Genomic DNA, 24,732 nt, shown 5'->3' on the forward strand with positions numbered 1-24,732 from the left:
TTGTGGTAGAATCGGCAATGGCGCCACTAGATGACTGGACCGACGAAACTCTCCGCTGGCAGTAAAGACGTCGACGACTCGAACTCTGCCATCTGGTCCGGGATACAATTTAGTGACTCGACCCAAGACCCATCGGGTTGGCAGCATGTGTTCCTCCTTTAACAGGACCATTTGACCCACACTCAGATTGTTGCTCGAGTCCTTCTTCCATTTGTGTCGTAACTGCAAAGAATGTAAATATTCCGCCGACCAACGTTTCCAAAATGCTGCTGTGGTCAATTGTATCTGAAGCAGATTGGCATGGACATTAGTGTTATATTTAACCTCCATTGGAAGAGCGAGTAAGGATCTGCCAATTAAGAAATGTCCAGGTGTGAGGGGTAAAAGGTCTAGTGGATCCGAAGACAAGGGACTAAGAGGACGGGAATTCATGCAAGCTTCTATTTGAGTCAATACCGTACAAAATGATTCGAAATTTAAGGTGGTGGCCTTTAACACCTTGTTTAAATGAATCTTCATGGATTTAACCGCTGCTTCCCACAGCCCTCCCATGTGAGGCGCCCTTGGCGGGTTAAACTTCCAACGAATCCCTTCGGAGGCTACATACCGTAGTAGCTTCTCCTCATGAGGACGTTCGTAAATTAATTTTACTAAATTAACGAGTTCACGACTTGCACCGACAAAATTAGTAGCATTGTCGGAATATATCGTATTGGGCCTGCCACGTCTGGCTACGAATCTTCTTAAACAATTTAAGAAATTTGAACTCGTTAAGTCTCCGACAAGTTCCAAGTGAACTGCCTTACTGGAAAAACACACAAAGACACAAACGTAACCCTTAATTATCTTAGAATTCTTATTGCAACCACTCTTCACAGGAAAAGGTCCTGCGAAATCTATCCCCACATGACTGAAAGGAAAATTCGCAGTGGTACGTTCAAGCGGGAGTAATCCCATTAATCTATTGTGTGACAGTGGTTTATTTCTGAAACAAATGACACATGAACGCACCACTCCTTTGACAGTATTATGTCCGGCCAATGGCCAATAGGTCTGCCGCAATAACGACAGTAAGGCTTGAGTACCCAAGTGAATATATTTCAAGTGCGCATCTCGGACAATCATGTGTGTAAGTTTATGCTTATTTGACAAGATAATGGGTGACGTTGATAGAGTTGTTCCCAGAGGAAGTCTACTTCCAACACAAATTAAATTCTCGTGGAATAGAGGGGACAATTTAGCTAATTTACTGCTACTGGGAATTGGATGTCCCTTGCTCAGCAAACGATATTCCAATGGAAATGATTCCATTTGCGATAACCTTATCAAATTATTTAAAGCATCTTTTAATTCTAAAGCGGACGGTTCGTTATTTTCTTTAACTTTTAATTGTTTATTCCTTAGTGGCCGACGAACATATGATAAAACTCGAAGGAGTCTTGGAAGATGAGAATGTTTATCTATCCAATTATTTTCCCTCACAAGGGTAGCGTTAGTGACTACCCTTCTCTCTGGAAGATCTATTGTGATCTCAGGAGGTCTTCGAGGCCATCGTGATTCGTCTAATTTCAACCAACTAGGGCCGTCCCACCATAACGAATTATGATTTAATTCTGATGGTTGAGTCCCTCGAGAAATTAAATCTGCTGGATTGTCTGTAGAGGAGACATGGTACCACTCAATGGGTTGAGATATTGATTGGATTTCGGCCCCTCGATTGGCAACGAAGGTGGTCCATTTACATGACTCTCCTCTAATCCAATGCAATGCGACGGTTGAATCCGTCCAATAATATTTTTCATTAATATGAATTGTTAATTGGTCTATTGTTGACTTCATTAACTTTGATAATAACATAGCGGAGCACAGCTCTAAACGCGGAATAGTTACAAAACTGAGCGGAGCGACTCTCGAACGAGAACACACAAGATGACATTTGGAATTTCCCAATTGATCAGTACATTTTACATAAATACAAGCACCATAAGCTTTCTCGGATGCGTCACAAAATCCGTGTGCCTGTATATTAATGACATTATTTAGTATTATCAATCTAGGAATTTTATAAAGTTTCATGACTGTATTGGATAATTGACAATCTTTCCATTTTTTGAAGATTGTCTGAGGAATGAATTCATCCCAACCAATGGTTTGTTGCCAGACAGATTGCATTAATATCTTATAATTAATTAACAATGGAGATAATAGTCCTAATGGGTCGAAGATCTGACTGATTACTGATAAAAAGTTTCTTTTTGTTATATTTTCAGTCTCGACTTCGGTTTGAACCTTAAATACAAAAACGTCTTCCCGCGGTTTCCAAAATAAACCTAAAGTTTTGTGTGATTCGTTAGAGAAGTTAAAATCTGAACAATCGTCAGCTTTAACATCCGTGATTATATCGGAGTTGTTCGATGTCCATTTGCTTAAGGGCATACCGGCTGATAATAATATGGTTTCCAGTTGAACCTTTAATAATTTACCAGCTTCAATAGTATTAGTTCCCGTGAGCAAATCATCAACATAAAAATCACGTTCGATCACTTTACTAGCGATGGGATATTTGTTTCTATTCTCCTCTGCTAACTGATTTAGACATCTAGTAGCTAAAAATGGGGCTGAAGCAGTTCCGAATGTTACTGTATTAAGCTTGTAATGCTTGAATTTACTCTGGGGATCTGTTCGCCAAATGATTCGTTGTACATTTTTATTTTTCTCTGCTATTTGAATCTGTCGGTACATCTGCTTAATATCCGCAGTAATCACGTATTTATGGAGTCGAAAGTTGAGTAGTAAACTTAACAAATCTGATTGGACATTAGGTCCCACCATCAAAATATTATTTAGTGAGATATTAGACGTTGTCTTTGCGGACGCATCAAAAACTACACGATATTTAGTGGTAAGGCTAGACTCCTTAACCACGACGTGATGAGGTAAATAACAATGAACCTCATGTGCCTCCGGAGGTTCACACTCTGACATATGTCCTAAATTTATGTACTCTTCTAAAACTTTATTGTATTCCATTTTTAAATTATTATTGGCTAAAAAACGTCTTTCCAAAGTTTTGTGTCCTTTCTCCGCAATGTGCAATGAACTTCCTAATACTACCGGGGAATTTTTATATGGTAAAGCTACACAAAATCTACCGTTTTTATCTCGTGATGTGTGTGCTTGGAAATGTTCCTCACATCTTTTCTCCTCAAGAGATTGATGTTTTACCATAGGAACCTGGTCGATCATCCAAAAGTTTTGAATGTGACTGTCTAATTGACTTAAGCCTATGTGGCTCTTCCCTGGAGCATTATTTACTTCGGGATATGGACCAACTATTGTCCATCCGAATTCGGTATCCTTTAAGATAGGCATACCTTTTCCTAACTGGATGGTTCCTGCTTTCATAGCATGAACGCAAATCTCGGCGCCGAGCAATAAATCGATTGGCGTCGGTTTATTCCAAAGGGGATCTGATAACTTGATTCCCGCTGGTATTGAAATTAACTGTTGATCCAGTTTCACAGTTGGAATTTCGCCAGTAATTTCTGGTAATACCAAACACAACACTTTGGTTGAGTAATTAGTGGTTGAAGACCTTATGGTCACCTTGGTGATGTGACGAATGCTACTTTCTTGATTAGCGATACCTACAATTTTTTGAGAGATTTTCTCTAATTTGAAGTTATTCTTCTTAGCGAAAGATGTGGTAACATAGTTGACTTGTGAGCCGGAATCTAATAATGTGCGACCCTTAACGACCGTTCCATTGGACGTTATAATGTCTACTTGTACCGTCGGTAAAATTATCTCCCTTTGAGAGAAATGAGTAGAATGAGCATTAATTGACTTCCTTCCCGTATTATTGGAACTAAATGTATCGTCCTGATGCAACAAAGTGTGATGGTTTTGTTTGCACCTTAAGCAATTATAGTTAGACTTGCAATTTGTTATCTTATGCGATGAATTTAAACATTTAAAACACATGTTATTAGATTTAACGAATTCATTTCTTTCCATACTGGATTTTGCTTTGAATTTATCACATTTGCCTATGAAATGATTATTTCGACAGAATGCGCATGCGTTTACCTTACTTGATGGGTTTTTGTTCGCGACATGAGTTCTCATGATTCTTTGACGACTATGAGGGAATTCCTTCACCGTAGTTACAGATGCAGTAGATTGTAATACATTACATCTATTCTGCAAGAATGTCTCTAAACTTTCATATGGTGGCATTTCTCTGCTAACCAGCGATATTTCCCAGTCTCTTACTATATTAAAAGGTAATTTCCTTAGAACTAAACATGTTACCCATGGATCTAAAATTTCTCTCGCGTAACCCAACGATTCAATGTTTTTAATACACACTGTTACCTGATTCAATAGATTTCTCAATTCGATATGTGATTCTCTTGTGATTAATTTTAAGTCACAAAGTGAATTAATCCTAGTTTTGAGATTAAGTCTTGGTAAATTATATTGCTTGTCTAAAATACTCCAAGCTATTTCGTAATTGTCTGAGCTAATATCTAAACCTGATACAGCTGCCAAAGCGGGACCGATTAAGGATTGATGCAAATATTGCAATTTCGTGACATTCGAATATTCCGTTTTGTTTCCTATTATATTCTTAAAAGCTTGTTGAAACGATTGCCATTCAGATGGATCTCCCTGAAATGTGGGAATGGTTAACGTCGGTAACTTATCTCTAGCAAATTTAATTGTTGCTTGCTCTACCTTTAGTTTACTATCTTGAAAGGATTGGCAATCTAATGCTGCTTTAAGATTTTTAACTGTTATTGTAATTGCATCGTACTCTTCGTCTATTTTGGCCGCTTTCGGTATGTCTGTAAGGTTATCTAAATATTCGTAATGGAGTTTTCGGACATAATCGTATGCTTCTTTAATGGTTTGATACTGTCCTTCATCTAATTCGGAGGATTTATCTATTTTTCCTTTTAGTCTTTGTACCGCGCCTGAATACCTTAATTCTATTGACGTCATTATAACTTCTACTTTATTTTCCTTCGCTAATATTTCTATCGATTGAGTCTGACTTCGAGTCTGATGTATTCTAGAGCTTGACCTGTCTCTAATAGGTTCTACGTCCCTAGTTGGATTTCGACCTTTATGCGACTTGGAAGTCGAAGCTTCTATTTCCTCGTTTTCAGCACTTGACATTTGTTTCAGAAAGTTGCACTATTTCGTCTCATAAATACAGTTGTTCTCTACTATAGCTGTCAATTGAACTATTCGTAGAGATAAGGTAATAATATTCAATGATTAACCGTGAATCTTAATATTCTACTTTAACTATTATCACCAGAATCTATCCAACATATTTTGGAAGAAATTACAACCCTAAATTGGTGGGTGCTTGATTTAAACCACTTTGGGGCTACAAGTCTTGTGATTTATTTTAAATCACCACTGTTTCATCACACATTATGAAACAAAGAGATCTACCGATGTATGAATATGCCGGTATGTACTTGATTTAATCCACTTTGGGGCTACAAGTGTAATTCCACATTTATCGTGGAAGGGGGGGGGGGGAGGGTGTTTCTACACACATTAAGAAACAAAGATCTACCGATATGCATATACCGGTATGTACTTGGTTTAAGCCACTTTGGGGCTACAAGTATAATTCCACATTTATCGTGGAAGGGGGGGGGGGGGAGGAGGGTGTTTCTACACACATTAAGAAACAAAGATCTACCGATATGAATATACCGGTATGTACTTGGTTTAAGCCACTTTGGGGCTACAAGTATAATTCCACATTTATCGTGGAAGGGGGGGGGGGGGAGGGTGTTTCTACACACATTAAGAAACAAAGATCTACCGATATGAATATACCGGTATGTACTTGGTTTAAGCCACTTTGGGGCTACAAGTATAATTCTCCACGTGCTTTGCTAATTTTACACTACATCTGATTTTACACTTTTAATACGAAATTCGATGCGACCGATGAAACCTTCCTTCGTAGCGCGATATTATTTTATACAATCGCGTTAATTAATTGTTATACTTTAAAACATATTTTAAAAACTGACCTACCCACATGATTGCCTTTTGAACAGATTGCCTGAGATTGAATACATTCACTTACTTGAATATCCTTTACGATGTTTATGTGATCGTTCCGATAATTTTGGATTACCTCTGTGTCCCATGCGTCTTTGTAGGTTATGTTTTTATTTATATATTTTCTGCGTCAATCACGCGGTCATGTACCTCTGTACATCAATCAATATATTGCTGAAATAGAAGCAAACATGTTATTAGTATTGGAAAGGTATGGATAGTAACAAAGGAACGATACCGATTTCTTAATTGACATCCATTTTTTCTCGACCACGTTTTTTCCTATTGGTTTGTCCGTTTGGTGTTGTGGCCTAGGTTACTGGTGTCCGGTTCGAAGTGACCATCATGGAAAAGACTTCGATAATGGTTTGATGTAGTTTATTGAAATGTAAAATTTGCACGTGGTGGTTCAGCGGAGCGTACGGAACACAAGTTGTCCGTACGCCGTCTGCTCGAACTCTGTCGACCGTCGCGTATTTCCGCTTGGGCCGACACTAATGCCAACTCGTCAATAATGCCAATCGACAATCAGTTAATAAGACTGTTTGCCACACGTCATTACAAAAGTCGGAACAGTTAGGTTAGGTTGGGTTAGGTTTGGTGAGGTAAGCATGTTTTGTGTATATTTTTGCAATGTCCAATTCTTTGATTTCCCTGATGGTAAGATTAGGTTGGGTTAAGTTTGGTGAGGTAAGCACGTTTTGTGGATATTTTGGCATTGTCGAATTCTTTGATTTAGGTGATGGTTAGCTTAGGTTGGGTTAGGTTTGGTAGGGTAAGAACGTTTTGTGGATATTTTGGCAATGTCGAATTCTTTGATTTCGGTGATGGTTAGGTTAGGTTGGTTTAGGTTTGGTGAGGTAAGCACGTTTTGTGGATATTTTTGCAATGTCGAATTCATTGATTTCGGTGATGTTAAGGTTAGGTTGGGTTTAGTATGGTGAGGTAAACACGTTTTGTGGATATTTTGGCAATGTCGAATTTTTTGATTTCGGTGATGGTTTGGTTAGGTTGGGTTAGGTTTGGTGGGGTAAGAACGTTTTGTGGATATTTTGGAAATGTCGAATTCTTTGATTTCGGTGATGGTTAGGTTAGGTTGGATTAGGTATGGTGAGGGAAGCACGTTTTGTAGACATTTTGGCAATGTCGATTTCTTTGATTTCGTTGATGGTTAGGTAAGGTTGGGTTAGGTTTGGTAAGGTAAGCACGTTTTGTGTATATTTTTACAATGTCCAATTCTTTGATTTCAGTGATGGTTAGGTTAGGTTGGGTTAGGTTTGTTGGGGTAAGAACGTTTTGTGGATATTTTGGCAGGGTTGAATTCTTTGATTTCGGTGATGGTTAGGTTAGGTTGGGTTAGGTTTGGTGAGGTAAGCACGTTTTGTGGTTTTTTTGGCAATGTCGATTTCTTTGATTTCGTTGATGGTTAGGTAAGGTTGGGTTAGGTTTGGTAAGGTTAGCAAGTTTTGTGTATATTTTTACAATGTCCAATTCTTTGATTTCGGTGATGGTTAGGTTAGGTTAGGTTATGTTTGGTGGGGTAAGAACGTTTTGTGGATATTTTGGCAATGTGGAATTCTTTGATTCCAGTGATGGTTAGGTTAGGTTGGGTTAGGTTTGGTGAGGTTAGCACGTTTTGTGGATATTTTGGCAATGTCGAATTCTTTTATTTCGGTGATGGTTAGGTTAGGTTGGGTTAGGTTTGGTGGGGTAAGAACGTTTTGTGGATATTTTGGCAATGTCGAATTCTTTGATTTCAGTGATGGTTAGGTTAGGTTGGGTTAGTTATGGTGAGGAAAGCACGTTTTGTGGACATTTTGGCAATGTCGATTTCTTTGATTTCGTTGATGGTTAGGTAAGGTTGGGTTAGGTTTGGTAAGGTTTGCACGTTTTGCGTATATTTTTACAATGTCCAATTCTTTGATTTCGGTGATGCTGAGGTTAGGTTGGGTTAGGTTTGGTGGGGTAAGAACGTTTTGTGGATATTTTGGCAATGTGAAATTCTTTGATTCCGGTGATGGTTAGGTTCGGTTGGGTTAGGTATGGTGAGGTAAGCACGTTTTGTGGATATTTTGGCAATGTCGAATTCTTTTATTTCGGTGATGGTTAGGTTAGGTTGGGTTAGGTTTGGTGGGGTAAGAACGTTTTGTGGATATTTTGGCAATGTCGAATTCTTTGATTTCAGTGATGGTTAGGTTAGGTTGGGTTAGTTATGGTGAGGAAAGCACGTTTTGTGGACATTTTGGCAATGTCAAATTCTTTGATTTCGTTGATGGTTAGGTAAGGTTGGGTTAGGTTTGGTAAGGTTAGCACGTTTTGTGTATATTTTTACAATGTCCAATTCTTTGATTTCGGTGATGCTGAGGTTAGGTTGGGTTAGGTTTGGTGGGGTAAGAACGTTTTGTGGATATTTTGGCAATGTGAAATTCTTTGATTCCGGTGATGGTTAGGTTAGGTTGGGTTAGGTATGGTGAGGTAAGCACGTTTTGCGGATATTTTGGCAATGTCGAAATCTTTGATTTCGGTGATGGTTAGGTTAGGTTGGGTTAGGTATGGTGAGGTAAGCATGTTTTGTGTATATTTTTGCAATGTCCAATTCTTTGATTTCGCTGATGGTAAGATTAGGCTGGGTTAAGTTTGGTGAGGTAAGCATGTTTTGTGTTTATTTTTCCAATGTCCAATTCTTTGATTTCGGTGATGGTGAGGTTAGGTTGGGTTAGGTTAATTGGGGTAAGAACGTTTTGTGGATATTTTGGCAATGTCGAATTCTTTGATTTCGGTGATGGTTAGGTTAGGTTGGTTTAGGTTTGGTGAGGTAAGCACGTTTTGTGTATATTTTTGCAATGTCGAATTCATTGATTTCGGTGATGGTTAGGTTAGGTTGGGTTAGGTTTGGTGGGGTAAGAACGTTTTGTGGATATTTTGGCAATGTCGAATTCTTTGATTTCAGTGATGGTTAGGTTAGGTTGGGTTAGGTATGGTGAGGGAAGCACGTTTTGTGGACATTTTGGCAATGTCGATTTCTTTGATTTCGTTGATGGTTAGGTAAGGTTGGGTTAGGTTTGGTAAGGTTAGCACGTTTTGTGTATATTTTTACAATTTCCAATTCTTTGATTTCGGTGATGCTTAGGTTAGGTTGGGCTAAGTTTGGTGAGGTAAGCACGTTTTGTGGATATTTTGGCATTGTCAAATTCTTTGATTTAGTTGATGGTTAGCTTAGGTTGGGTTAGGTTTGGTAGGGTTAGCACGTTTTGTGGATATTTTGGCAATGTCGAATTTTTTTATTTCGGTGATGGTTAGGTTAGGTTGGGTTAGGTTTGGTGAGGTAAGAACGTTTTGTGGATATTTTGGCAATGTCGAATTCTTTGATTTCAGTGATGGTTAGGTTAGGTTGGGTTAGGTATGGTGAGGTAAGCACATTTTGCGGATATTTTGGCAATGTCGAAATCTTTGATTTCGGTGATGGTTAGGTTAGGTTGGGTTAGGTATGGTGAGGTAAGCATGTTTTGTGTATATTTTTGCAATGTCCAATTCTTTGATTTCGCTGATGGTAAGATTAGGCTGGGTTAAGTTTGGTGAGGTAAGCATGTTTTGTGTTTATTTTTCCAATGTCCAATTCTTTGATTTCGGTGATGGTGAGGTTAGGTTGGGTTAGGTTAATTGGGGTAAGAACGTTTTGTGGATATTTTGGCAATGTCGAATTCTTTGATTTCGGTGATGGTTAGGTTAGGTTGGTTTAGGTTTGGTGAGGAAAGCACGTTTTGTGTATATTTTTGCAATGTCGAATTCATTGATTTCGGTGATGGTTAGGTTAGGTTGGGTTAGGTTTGGTGGGGTAAGAACGTTTTGTGGATATTTTTGCAATGTCGAATTCATTGATTTCGGTGATGGTAAGGTTAGGTTGGGTTTAGTATGGTGAGGTAAACACGTTTTGTGGATATTTTGGCAATGTCGAATTTTTTGATTTCGGTGATGGTTAGGTTAGGTTGGGCTAGGTTTGGTGGGGTAAGAACGTTTTGTGGATATTTTGGCAATGTCGAATTCTTTGATTTCGGTGATGGTAAGATTAGGTTGGGTTAAGTTTGGTGAGGTAAACACGTTTTGTGGATATTTTGGCATTGTCAAATTCTTTGATTTAGTTGATGGTTAGCTTAGGTTGGGTTAGGTTTGGTAGGGTTAGCACGTTTTGTGGATATTTTGGCAATGTCGAATTTTTTTATTTCGGTGATGGTAAGGTTAGGTTGGGTTAGGTTTGGTGGGGTAAGAACGTTTTGTGGATATTTTGGCAATGTCGAATTCTTTGATTTCAGTGATGGTTAGGTTAGGTTGGGTTAGTTATGGTGAGGAAAGCACGTTTTGTGGACATTTTGGCAATGTCGATTTCTTTGATTTCGTTGATGGTTAGGTAAGGTTGGGTTAGGTTTGGTAAGGTTAGCACGTTTTGCGTATATTTTTACAATGTCCAATTCTTTGATTTCGGTGATGCTGAGGTTAGGTTGGGTTAGGTTTGGTGGGGTAAGAACGTTTTGTGGATATTTTGGCAATGTGAAATTCTTTGATTCCGGTGATGGTTAGGTTAGGTTGGGTTAGGTATGGTGAGGTAAGCACGTTTTGTGGATATTTTGGCAATGTCGAATTCTTTTATTTCGGTGATGGTTAGGTTAGGTTGGGTTAGGTTTGGTGGGGTAAGAACTTTTTGTGGATATTTTGGCAATGTCGAATTCTTTGATTTCAGTGATGGTTAGGTTAGGTTGGGTTAGTTATGGTGAGGAAAGCACGTTTTGTGGACATTTTGGCAATGTCAAATTCTTTGATTTCGTTGATGGTTAGGTAAGGTTGGGTTAGGTTTGGTAAGGTTAGCACGTTTTGTGTATATTTTTACAATGTCCAATTCTTTGATTTCGGTGATGCTGAGGTTAGGTTGGGTTAGGTTTGGTGGGGTAAGAACGTTTTGTGGATATTTTGGCAATGTGAAATTCTTTGATTCCGGTGATGGTTAGGTTAGGTTGGGTTAGGTATGGTGAGGTAAGCACGTTTTGCGGATATTTTGGCAATGTCGAAATCTTTGATTTCGGTGATGGTTAGGTTAGGTTGGGTTAGGTATGGTGAGGTAAGCATGTTTTGTGTATATTTTTGCAATGTCCAATTCTTTGATTTCGCTGATGGTAAGATTAGGCTGGGTTAAGTTTGGTGAGGTAAGCATGTTTTGTGTTTATTTTTCCAATGTCCAATTCTTTGATTTCGGTGATGGTGAGGTTAGGTTGGGTTAGGTTAATTGGGGTAAGAACGTTTTGTGGATATTTTGGCAATGTCGAATTCTTTGATTTCGGTGATGGTTAGGTTAGGTTGGTTTAGGTTTGGTGAGGTAAGCACGTTTTGTGTATATTTTTGCAATGTCGAATTCATTGATTTCGGTGATGGTTAGGTTAGGTTGGGTTAGGTTTTGTGGGGTAAGAACGTTTTGTGGATATTTTTGCAATGTCGAATTCATTGATTTCGGTGATGGTAAGGTTAGGTTGGGTTTAGTATGGTGAGGTAAACACGTTTTGTTGATATTTTGGCAATGTCGAATTTTTTGATTTCGGTGATGGTTAGGTTAGGTTGGGTTAGGTTTGGTGGGGTAAGAACGTTTTGTGGATATTTTGGCAATGTCGAATTCTTTGATTTCGGTGATGGTTAGGTTAGGTTGGGTTAGGTTTGGTGAGGTTAGCATGTTTTGTGTATATTTTTGCAATGTCCAATTCTTTGATTTCGGTGATAATAAGGTAAGTTTGGGTTAAGTTTGGTGAGGTAAGAACGTTTTGTGGATATTTTGGCAATGTCGAATTCTTTGATTTCGGTGATGGTTAGGTTAGGTTGGGTTAGGTTTGGTGGGGTAAGAACGTTTTGTGGATATTTTTGCAATGTCGAATTCATTTATTTCGGTGATGGTAAGGTTAGGTTGGGTTTAGTATGGTGAGGTAAACACGTTTTGTGGATATTTTGGCAATGTCGAATTTTTTGATTTCGGTGATGGTTAGGTTAGGTTGGGTTAGGTTTGGTGGGGTAAGAACGTTCTGTGGATATTTTGGCAATGTCGAATTCTTTGATTTCGGTGATGGTTAGGTTAGGTTAGGTTAAGTATGGTGAGGGAAGCACGTTTTGTAGACATTTTGGCAATGTCGATTTCTTTGATTTCGTTGATGGTTAGGTAAGGTTGGGTTAGGTTTGGTAAGGTAAGCACGTTTTGTGTATATTTTTACAATGTCCAATTCTTTGATTTCGGTGATGGTTAGGTTAGGTTGGGTTAGGTTTGGTGGGGTAAGAACGTTTTGTGGATATTTTGGCAATGTGGAATTCTTTGATTCCGGTGATGGTTAGGTTAGGTTGGGTTAGGTATGGTGAGGTAAGCACGTTTTGCGGATATTTTGGCAATGTCGAAATCTTTGATTTCGGTGATGGTTAGGTTAGGTTGGGTTAGGTATGGTGAGGTAAGCATGTTTTGTGTATATTTTTGCAATGTCCAATTCTTTGATTTCGCTGATGGTAAGATTAGGTTGGGTTAAGTTTGGTGAGGTAAGCACGTTTTGTGGATATTTTGGCATTGTCAAATTCTTTGATTTAGTTGATGGTTAGCTTAGGTTGGGTTAGGTTTGGTAGGGTTAGCACGTTTTGTGGATATTTTGGCAATGTCGAATTTTTTTATTTCGGTGATGGTTAGGTTAGGTTGGGTTAGGTTTGGTGGGGTAAGAACGTTTTGTGGATATTTTGGCAATGTCGAATTCTTTGATTTCAGTGATGGTTAGGTTAGGTTGGGTTAGGTATGGTGAGGGAAGCACGTTTTGTGGACATTTTGGCAATGTCGATTTCTTTGATTTCGTTGATGGTTAGGTAAGGTTGGGTTAGGTTTGGTAAGGTTAGCACGTTTTGTGTATATTTTTACAATGTCCAATTCTTTGATTTCGGTGATGCTTAGGTTAGGTTGGGCTAAGTTTGGTGAGGTAAGCACGTTTTGTGGATATTTTGGCATTGTCAAATTCTTTGATTTAGTTGATGGTTAGCTTAGGTTGGGTTAGGTTTGGTAGGGTTAGCACGTTTTGTGGATATTTTGGCAATGTCGAATTTTTTTATTTCGGTGATGGTTAGGTTAGGTTGGGTTAGGTTTGGTGGGGTAAGAACGTTTTGTGGATATTTTGGCAATGTCGAATTCTTTGATTTCAGTGATGGTTAGGTTAGGTTGGGTTAGGTATGGTGAGGTAAGCACATTTTGCGGATATTTTGGCAATGTCGAAATCTTTGATTTCGGTGATGGTTAGGTTAGGTTGGGTTAGGTATGGTGAGGTAAGCATGTTTTGTGTATATTTTTGCAATGTCCAATTCTTTGATTTCGCTGATGGTAAGATTAGGCTGGGTTAAGTTTGGTGAGGTAAGCATGTTTTGTGTTTATTTTTCCAATGTCCAATTTTTTGATTTCGGTGATGGTGAGGTTAGGTTGGGTTAGGTTAATTGGGGTAAGAACGTTTTGTGGATATTTTGGCAATGTCGATTTCTTTGATTTCGGTGATGGTTAGGTTAGGTTGGTTTAGGTTTGGTGAGGAAAGCACGTTTTGTGTATATTTTTGCAATGTCGAATTCATTGATTTCGGTGATGGTTAGGTTAGGTTGGGTTAGGTTTGGTGGGGTAAGAACGTTTTGTGGATATTTTTGCAATGTCGAATTCATTGATTTCGGTGATGGTAAGGTTAGGTTGGGTTTAGTATGGTGAGGTAAACACGTTTTGTGGATATTTTGGCAATGTCGAATTTTTTGATTTCGGTGATGGTTAGGTTAGGTTGGGCTAGGTTTGGTGGGGTAAGAACGTTTTGTGGATATTTTGGCAATGTCGAATTCTTTGATTTCGGTGATGGTAAGATTAGGTTGGGTTAAGTTTGGTGAGGTAAGCACGTTTTGTGGATATTTTGGCATTGTCAAATTCTTTGATTTAGTTGATGGTTAGCTTAGGTTGGGTTAGGTTTGGTAGGGTTAGCACGTTTTGTGGATATTTTGGCAATGTCGAATTTTTTTATTTCGGTGATGGTTAGGTTAGGTTGGGTTAGGTTTGGTGGGGTAAGAACGTTTTGTGGATATTTTGGCAATGTCGAATTCTTTGATTTCAGTGATGGTTAGGTTAGGTTGGGTTAGGTATGGTGAGGGAAGCACGTTTTGTGGACATTTTGGCAATGTCGATTTCTTTGATTTCGTTGATGGTTAGGTAAGGTTGGGTTAGGTTTGGTAAGGTTAGCACGTTTTGTGTATATTTTTACAATGTCCAATTCTTTGATTTCGGTGATGCTTAGGTTAGGTTGGGCTAAGTTTGGTGAGGTAAGCACGTTTTGTGGATATTTTGGCATTGTCAAATTCTTTGATTTAGTTGATGGTTAGCTTAGGTTGGGTTAGGTTTGGTAGGGTTAGCACGTTTTGTGGATATTTTGGCAATGTCGAATTTTTTTATTTCGGTGATGGTTAGGTTAGGTTGGGTTAGGTTTGGTGGGGTAAGAACGTTTTGTGGATATTTTGGCAATGTCGAATTCTTTGATTTCAGTGATGGTTAGGTTAGGTTGGGTTAGGTATGGTGAGGTAAGCACATTTTGCGGATATTTTGGCAATGTCGAAATCTTTGATTTCGGTGATGGTTAGGTTAGGTTGGGTTAGGTATGGTGAGGTAAGCATGTTTTGTGTATATTTTTGAAATGTCCAATTCTTTGATTTCGCTGATGGTAAGATTAGGCTGGGTTAAGTTTGGTGAGGTAAGCATGTTTTGTGTTTATTTTTCCAATGTCCAATTCTTTGATTTCGGTGATGGTGAGGTTAGGTTGGGTTAGGTTAATTGGGGTAAGAACGTTTTGTGGATATTTTGGCAATGTCGAATTCTTTGATTTCGCTGATGGTTAGGTTAGGTTGGTTTAGGTTTGGTGAGGAAAGCACGTTTTGTGGATATTTTTGCAATGTCGAATTCATTGATTTCGGTGATGGTAAGGTTAGGTTGGGTTTAGTATGGTGAGGTAAACACGTTTTGTGGATATTTTGACAATGTCGAATTTTTTGATTTCGGTGATGGTTTGGTTAGGTTGGGTTAGGTTTGGTGGGGTAAGAACGTTTTGTGGATATTTTGGAAATGTCGAATTCTTTGATTTCGGTGATGGTTAGGTTAGGTTGGGTTAGGTATGGTGAGGGAAGCACGTTTTGTAGACATTTTGGCAATGTCGATTTCTTTGATTTCGTTGATGGTTAGGTAAGGTTGGGTTAGGTTTGGTAAGGTTTGCACGTTTTGTGTATATTTTTACAATGTCCAATTCTTTGATTTCAGTGATGGTTAGGTCAGGTTGGGTTAGGTTTGTTGGGGTAAGAACGTTTTGTGGATATTTTGGCAAAGTTGAATTCTTTGATTTCGGTGATGGTTAGGTTAGGTTGGGTTAGGTTTGGTGGGGTAAGAACGTTTTGTGGATATTTTTGCAATGTCGAATTCATTGATTTCGGTGATGGTAAGGTTAGGTTGGGTTTAGTATGGTGAGGTAAACACGTTTTGTGGATATTTTGGCAATGTCGAATTCTTTGATTTCGGTGATGGTTAGGTTAGGTTGGGTTAGGTATGGTGAGGGAAGCACGTTTTGTGTATATTTTTACAATGTCCAATTCTTTGATTTCGGTGATGCTTAGGTTAGGTTGGGTTAGGTTTGGTGGGGTAAGAACGTTTTGTGGATATTTTGGCAATGTCGAATTCTTTTATTTCGGTGATGGTTAGGTTAGGTTGGGTTAGGTTTGGTGGGGTAAGAACGTTTTGTGGATATTTTGGCAATGTCGAATTCTTTGATTTCAGTGATGGTTAGGTTAGGTTGGGTTAGGTATGGTGAGGGAAGCACGTTTTGTGGACATTTTGGCAATGTCGATTTCTTTGATTTCGTTGATGGTTAGGTAAGGTTGGGTTAGGTTTGGTAAGGTGAGCACGTTTTGTGTATATTTTTACAATGTCCAATTCTTTGATTTCGGTGATGCTTAGGTTAGGTTGGGTTAGGATTGGTGGGGTAAGAACGTTTTGTGGATATTTTGGCAATGTGGCATTCTTTGATTCCGGTGATGGTTAGGTTAGGTTGGGCTAGGTATGGTGAGGAAAGCACGTTTTGCGGATATTTTTGGAATGTCGAAATCTTTGATTTCGGTGATGGTTAGGTTAGGTTGGGTTAGGTATGGTGAGGAAAGCACGTTTTGTGGACATTTTGGCAATGTCAAATTCTTTGATTTCGTTGATGGTTAGGTAAGGTTGGGTTAGGTTTGGTAAGGTTAGCACGTTTTGTGTATATTTTTACAATGTCCAATTCTTTGATTTCGGTGATGCTGAGGTTAGGTTGGGTTAGGTTTGGTGGGGTAAGAACGTTTTGTGGATATTTTGGCAATGTGAAATTCTTTGATTCCGGTGATGGTTAGGTTAGGTTGGGTTAGGTATGGTGAGGTAAGCACGTTTTGCGGATATTTTGGCAATGTCGAAATCTTTGATTTCGGTGATGGTTAGGTTAGGTTGGGTTAGGTATGGTGAGGTAAGCATGTTTTGTGTATATTTTTGCAATGTCCAATTCTTTGATTTCGCTGATGGTAAGATTAGGCTGGGTTAAGTTTGGTGAGGTAAGCATGTTTTGTGTTTATTTTTCCAATGTCCAATTCTTTGATTTCGGTGATGGTGAGGTTAGGTTGGGTTAGGTTAATTGGGGTAAGAACGTTTTGTGGATATTTTGGCAATGTCGAATTCTTTGATTTCGGTGATGGTTAGGTTAGGTTGGTTTAGGTTTGGTGAGGTAAGCACGTTTTGTGTATATTTTTGCAATGTCGAATTCATTGATTTCGGTGATGGTTAGGTTAGGTTGGGTTAGGTTTTGTGGGGTAAGAACGTTTTGTGGATATTTTTGCAATGTCGAATTCATTGATTTCGGTGATGGTAAGGTTAGGTTGGGTTTAGTATGGTGAGGTAAACACGTTTTGTGGATATTTTGGCAATGTCGAATTTTTTGATTTCGGTGATGGTTAGGTTAGGTTGGGTTAGGTTTGGTGGGGTAAGAACGTTTTGTGGATATTTTGGCAATGTCGAATTCTTTGATTTCGGTGATGGTTAGGTTAGGTTGGGTTAGGTTTGGTGAGGTTAGCATGTTTTGTGTATATTTTTGCAATGTCCAATTCTTTGATTTCGGTGATAATAAGGTAAGTTTGGGTTAGGTTTGGTGAGGTAAGAACGTTTTGTGGATATTTTGGCAATGTCGAATTCTTTGATTTCGGTGATGGTTAGGTTAGGTTGGGTTAGGTTTGGTGGGGTAAGAACGTTTTGTGGATATTTTTGCAATGTCGAATTCATTTATTTCGGTGATGGTAAGGTTAGGTTGGGTTTAGTATGGTGAGGTAAACACGTTTTGTGGATATTTTGGCAATGTCGAATTTTTTGATTTCGGTGATGGTTAGGTTAGGTTGGGTTAGGTTTGGTGGGGTAAGAACGTTCTGTGGATATTTTGGCAATGTCGAATTCTTTGATTTCGGTGATGGTTAGGTTAGGTTAGGTTAAGTATGGTGAGGGAAGCACGTTTTGTAGACATTTTGGCAATGTCGATTTCTTTGATTTCGTTGATGGTTAGGTAAGGTTGGGTTAGGTTTGGTAAGGTAAGCACGTTTTGTGTATATTTTTACAATGTCCAATTCTTTGATTTCGGTGATGGTTAGGTTAGGTTGGGTTAGGTTTGGTGGGGTAAGAACGTTTTGTGGATATTTTGGCAATGTGGAATTCTTTGATTCCGGTGATGGTTAGGTTAGGTTGGGTTAGGTATGGTGAGGTAAGCACGTTTTGCGGATATTTTGGCAATGTCGAAATCTTTGATTTCGGTGATGGTTAGGTTAGGTTGGGTTAGGTATGGTGAGGTAAGCATGTTTTGTGTATATTTTTGCAATGTCCAATTCTTTGATTTCGCTGATGGTAAGATTAGGTTGGGTTAAGTTTGGTGAGGTAAGCACGTTTTGTGGATATTTTGGCATTGTCAAATTCTTTGATTTAGTTGATGGTTAGCTTAGGTTGGGTTAGGTTTGGTAGGGTTAGCACGTTTTGTGGATATTTTGGCAATGTCGAATTTTTTTATTTCGGTGATGGTTAGGTTAGGTTGGGTTAGGTTTGGTGGGGTAAGAACGTTTTGTGGATATTTTGGCAATGTCGAATTCTTTGATTTCAGTGATGGTTAGGTTAGGTTGGGTTAGGTATGGTGAGGGAAGCACGTTTTGTGGACATTTTGGCAATGTCGATTTCTTTGATTTCGTTGATGGTTAGGTAAGGTTGGGTTAGGTTTGGTAAGGTTAGCACGTTTTGTGTATATTTTTACAATGTCCAATTCTTTGATTTCGGTGATGCTTAGGTTAGGTTGGGCTAAGTTTGGTGAGGTAAGCACGTTTTGTGGATATTTTGGCATTGTCAAATTCTTTGATTTAGTTGATGGTTAGCTTAGGTTGGGTTAGGTTTGGTAGGGTTAGCACGTTTTGTGGATATTTTGGCAATGTCGAATTTTTTTATTTCGGTGATGGTTAGGTTAGGTTGGGTTAGGTTTGGTGGGGTAAGAACGTTTTGTGGATATTTTGGCAATGTCGAATTCTTTGATTTCAGTGATGGTTAGGTTAGGTTGGGTTAGGTATGGTGAGGTAAGCACATTTTGCGGATATTTTGGCAATGTCGAAATCTTTGATTTCGGTGATGGTTAGGTTAGGTTGGGTTAGGTATGGTGAGGTAAGCATGTTTTGTGTATATTTTTGCAATGTCCAATTCTTTGATTTCGCTGATGGTAAGATTAGGCTGGGTTAAGTTTGGTGAGGTAAGCATGTTTTGTGTTTATTTTTCCAATGTCCAATTCTTTGATTTCGGTAATGGTGAGGTTAGGTTGGGTTAGGTTAATTGGGGTAAGAACGTTTTGTGGATATTTTGGCAATGTCGAATTCTTTGATTTCGGTGATGGTTAGGTTAGGTTGGTTTAGGTTTGGTGAGGAAAGCACGTTTTGTGTATATTTTTGCAATGTCGAATTCATTGATTTCGGTGATGGTTAGGTTAGGTTGGGTTAGGTTTGGTGGGGTAAGAACGTTTTGTGGATATTTTTGCAATGTCGAATTCATTGATTTCGGTGATGGTAAGGTTAGGTTGGGTTTAGTATGGTGAGGTAAACACGTTTTGTGGATATTTTGGCAATGTCGAATTTTTTGATTTCGGTGATGGTTAGGTTAGGTTGGGCTAGGTTTGGTGGGGTAAGAACGTTTTGTGGATATTTTGGCAATGTCGAATTCTTTGATTTCGGTGATGGTAAGATTAGGTTGGGTTAAGTTTGGTGAGGTAAGCACGTTTTGTGGATATTTTGGCATTGTCAAATTCTTTGATTTAGTTGATGGTTAGCTTAGGTTGGGTTAGGTTTGGTAGGGTTAGCACGTTTTGTGGATATTTTGGCAATGTCGAATTTTTTTATTTCGGTGATGGTTAGGTTAGGTTGGGTTAGGTTTGGTGGGGTAAGAACGTTTTGTGGATATTTTGGCAATGTCGAATTCTTTGATTTCAGTGATGGTTAGGTTAGGTTGGGTTAGGTATGGTGAGGGAAGCACGTTTTGTGGACATTTTGGCAATGTCGATTTCTTTGATTTCGTTGATGGTTAGGTAAGGTTGGGTTAGGTTTGGTAAGGTTAGCACGTTTTGTGTATATTTTTACAATGTCCAATTCTTTGATTTCGGTGATGCTTAGGTTAGGTTGGGCTAAGTTTGGTGAGGTAAGCACGTTTTGTGGATATTTTGGCATTGTCAAATTCTTTGATTTAGTTGATGGTTAGCTTAGGTTGGGTTAGGTTTGGTAGGGTTAGCACGTTTTGTGGATATTTTGGCAATGTCGAATTTTTTTATTTCGGTGATGGTTAGGTTAGGTTGGGTTAGGTTTGGTGGGGTAAGAACGTTTTGTGGATATTTTGGCAATGTCGAATTCTTTGATTTCAGTGATGGTTAGGTTAGGTTGGGTTAGGTATGGTGAGGTAAGCACATTTTGCGGATATTTTGGCAATGTCGAAATCTTTGATTTCGGTGATGGTTAGGTTAGGTTGGGTTAGGTATGGTGAGGTAAGCATGTTTTGTGTATATTTTTGCAATGTCCAATTCTTTGATTTCGCTGATGGTAAGATTAGGCTGGGTTAAGTTTGGTGAGGTAAGCATGTTTTGTGTTTATTTTTCCAATGTCCAATTCTTTGATTTCGGTGATGGTGAGGTTAGGTTGGGTTAGGTTAATTGGGGTAAGAACGTTTTGTGGATATTTTGGCAATGTCGAATTCTTTGATTTCGGTGATGGTTAGGTTAGGTTGGTTTAGGTTTGGTGAGGTAAGCACGTTTTGTGGATATTTTTGCAATGTCGAATTCATTGATTTCGGTGATGTTAAGGTTAGGTTGGGTTTAGTATGGTGAGGTAAACACGTTTTGTGGATATTTTGGCAATGTCGAATTTTTTGATTTCGGTGATGGTTTGGTTAGGTTGGGTTAGGTTTGGTGGGGTAAGAACGTTTTGTGGATATTTTGGAAATGTCGAATTCTTTGATTTCGGTGATGGTTAGGTTAGGTTGGATTAGGTATGGTGAGGGAAGCACGTTTTGTAGACATTTTGGCAATGTCGATTTCTTTGATTTCGTTGATGGTTAGGTAAGGTTGGGTTAGGTTTGGTAAGGTAAGCACGTTTTGTGTATATTTTTACAATGTCCAATTCTTTGATTTCAGTGATGGTTAGGTTAGGTTGGGTTAGGTTTGTTGGGGTAAGAACGTTTTGTGGATATTTTGGCAGGGTTGAATTCTTTGATTTCGGTGATGGTTAGGTTAGGTTGGGTTAGGTTTGGTGAGGTAAGCACGTTTTGTGGTTTTTTTGGCAATGTCGAATTCTTTGATTTCGGTGATGGTAAGGTAAGGTTGGGTTAAATATGGTGAGGTAAGCACGTTTTGTGGACATTTTGGCAATGTCGATTTCTTTGATTTCGTTGATGGTTAGGTAAGGTTGGGTTAGGTTTGGTAAGGTTAGCAAGTTTTGTGTATATTTTTACAATGTCCAATTCTTTGATTTCGGTGATGGTTAGGTTAGGTTAGGTTATGTTTGGTGGGGTAAGAACGTTTTGTGGATATTTTGGCAATGTGGAATTCTTTGATTCCAGTGATGGTTAGGTTAGGTTGGGTTAGGTTTGGTGAGGTTAGCACGTTTTGTGGATATTTTGGCAATGTCGAATTCTTTTATTTCGGTGATGGTTAGGTTAGGTTGGGTTAGGTTTGGTGGGGTAAGAACGTTTTGTGGATATTTTGGCAATGTCGAATTCTTTGATTTCAGTGATGGTTAGGTTAGGTTGGGTTAGTTATGGTGAGGAAAGCACGTTTTGTGGACATTTTGGCAATGTCGATTTCTTTGATTTCGTTGATGGTTAGGTAAGGTTGGGTTAGGTTTGGTAAGGTTAGCACGTTTTGCGTATATTTTTACAATGTCCAATTCTTTGATTTCGGTGATGCTGAGGTTAGGTTGGGTAAGGTTTGGTGGGGTAAGAACGTTTTGTGGATATTTTGGCAATGTGAAATTCTTTGATTCCGGTGATGGTTAGGTTAGGTTGGGTTAGGTATGGTGAGGTAAGCACGTTTTGTGGATATTTTGGCAATGTCGAATTCTTTTATTTCGGTGATGGTTAGGTTAGGTTGGGTTAGGTTTGGTGGGGTAAGAACGTTTTGTGGATATTTTGGCAATGTCGAATTCTTTGATTTCAGTGATGGTTAGGTTAGGTTGGGTTAGTTATGGTGAGGAAAGCACGTTTTGTGGACATTTTGGCAATGTCAAATTCTTTGATTTCGTTGATGGTTAGGTAAGGTTGGGTTAGGTTTGGTAAGGTTAGCACGTTTTGTGTATATTTTAACAATGTCCAATTCTTTGATTTCGGTGATGCTGAGGTTAGGTTGGGTTAGGTTTGGTGGGGTAAGAACGTTTTGTGGATATTTTGGCAATGTGAAATTCTTTGATTCCGGTGATGGTTAGGTTAGGTTGGGTTAGGTATGGTGAGGTAAGCACGTTTTGCGGATATTTTGGCAATGTCGAAATCTTTGATTTCGGTGATGGTTAGGTTAGGTTGGGTTAGGTATGGTGAGGTAAGCATGTTTTGTGTATATTTTTGCAATGTCCAATTCTTTGATTTCGCTGATGGTAAGATTAGGCTGGGTTAAGTTTGGTGAGGTAAGCATGTTTTGTGTTTATTTTTCCAATGTCCAATTCTTTGATTTCGGTGATGGTGAGGTTAGGTTGGGTTAGGTTAATTGGGGTAAGAACGTTTTGTGGATATTTTGGCAATGTCGAATTCTTTGATTTCGGTGATGGTTAGGTTAGGTTGGTTTAGGTTTGGTGAGGTAAGCACGTTTTGTGTATATTTTTGCAATGTCGAATTCATTGATTTCGGTGATGGTTAGGTTAGGTTGGGTTAGGTTTGGTGGGGTAAGAACGTTTTGTGGATATTTTTGCAATGTCGAATTCATTGATTTCGGTGATGGTAAGGTTAGGTTGGGTTTAGTATGGTGAGGTAAACACGTTTTGTGGATATTTTGGCAATGTCGAATTTTTTGATTTCGGTGATGGTTAGGTTAGGTTGGGTTAGGTTTGGTGGGGTAAGAACGTTTTGTGGATATTTTGGCAATGTCGAATTCTTTGATTTCGGTGATGGTTAGGTTAGGTTGGGTTAGGTTTGGTGAGGTTAGCATGTTTTGTGTATATTTTTGCAATGTCCAATTCTTTGATTTCGGTGATAATAAGGTAAGTTTGGGTTAGGTTTGGTGAGGTAAGAACGTTTTGTGGATATTTTGGCAATGTCGAATTCTTTGATTTCGGTGATGGTTAGGTTAGGTTGGGTTAGGTTTGGTGGGGTAAGAACGTTTTGTGGATATTTTTGCAATGTCGAATTCATTTATTTCGGTGATGGTAAGGTTAGGTTGGGTTTAGTATGGTGAGGTAAACACGTTTTGTGGATATTTTGGCAATGTCGAATTTTTTGATTTCGGTGATGGTTAGGTTAGGTTGGGTTAGGTTTGGTGGGGTAAGAACGTTCTGTGGATAATTTGGCAATGTCGAATTCTTTGATTTCGGTGATGGTTAGGTTAGGTTAGGTTAAGTATGGTGAGGGAAGCACGTTTTGTAGACATTTTGGCAATGTCGATTTCTTTGATTTCGTTGATGGTTAGGTAAGGTTGGGTTAGGTTTGGTAAGGTAAGCACGTTTTGTGTATATTTTTACAATGTCCAATTCTTTGATTTCGGTGATGGTTAGGTTAGGTTGGGTTAGGTTTGGTGGGGTAAGAACGTTTTGTGGATATTTTGGCAATGTGGAATTCTTTGATTCCGGTGATGGTTAGGTTAGGTTGGGTTAGGTATGGTGAGGTAAGCACGTTTTGCGGATATTTTGGCAATGTCGAAATCTTTGATTTCGGTGATGGTTAGGTTAGGTTGGGTTAGGTATGGTGAGGTAAGCATGTTTTGTGTATATTTTTGCAATGTCCAATTCTTTGATTTCGCTGATGGTAAGATTAGGTTGGGTTAAGTTTGGTGAGGTAAGCACGTTTTGTGGATATTTTGGCATTGTCAAATTCTTTGATTTAGTTGATGGTTAGCTTAGGTTGGGTTAGGTTTGGTAGGGTTAGCACGTTTTGTGGATATTTTGGCAATGTCGAATTTTTTTATTTCGGTGATGGTTAGGTTAGGTTGGGTTAGGTTTGGTGGGGTAAGAACGTTTTGTGGATATTTTGGCAATGTCGAATTCTTTGATTTCAGTGATGGTTAGGTTAGGTTGGGTTAGGTATGGTGAGGGAAGCACGTTTTGTGGACATTTTGGCAATGTCGATTTCTTTGATTTCGTTGATGGTTAGGTAAGGTTGGGTTAGGTTTGGTAAGGTTAGCACGTTTTGTGTATATTTTTACAATTTCCAATTCTTTGATTTCGGTGATGCTTAGGTTAGGTTGGGCTAAGTTTGGTGAGGTAAGCACGTTTTGTGGATATTTTGGCATTGTCAAATTCTTTGATTTAGTTGATGGTTAGCTTAGGTTGGGTTAGGTTTGGTAGGGTTAGCACGTTTTGTGGATATTTTGGCAATGTCGAATTTTTTTATTTCGGTGATGGTTAGGTTAGGTTGGGTTAGGTTTGGTGGGGTAAGAACGTTTTGTGGATATTTTGGCAATGTCGAATTCTTTGATTTCAGTGATGGTTAGGTTAGGTTGGGTTAGGTATGGTGAGGTAAGCACATTTTGCGGATATTTTGGCAATGTCGAAATCTTTGATTTCGGTGATGGTTAGGTTAGGTTGGGTTAGGTATGGTGAGGTAAGCATGTTTTGTGTATATTTTTGCAATGTCCAATTCTTTGATTTCGCTGATGGTAAGATTAGGCTGGGTTAAGTTTGGTGAGGTAAGCATGTTTTGTGTTTATTTTTCCAATGTCCAATTCTTTGATTTCGGTGATGGTGAGGTTAGGTTGGGTTAGGTTAATTGGGGTAAGAACGTTTTGTGGATATTTTGGCAATGTCGAATTCTTTGATTTCGGTGATGGTTAGGTTAGGTTGGTTTAGGTTTGGTGAGGAAAGCACGTT

This window comes from Arctopsyche grandis, chromosome 13 (genome assembly GCF_051622035.1).
Source record: "Arctopsyche grandis isolate Sample6627 chromosome 13, ASM5162203v2, whole genome shotgun sequence".
Classification (NCBI taxonomy): Eukaryota; Metazoa; Arthropoda; class Insecta; order Trichoptera; family Hydropsychidae; genus Arctopsyche; species Arctopsyche grandis.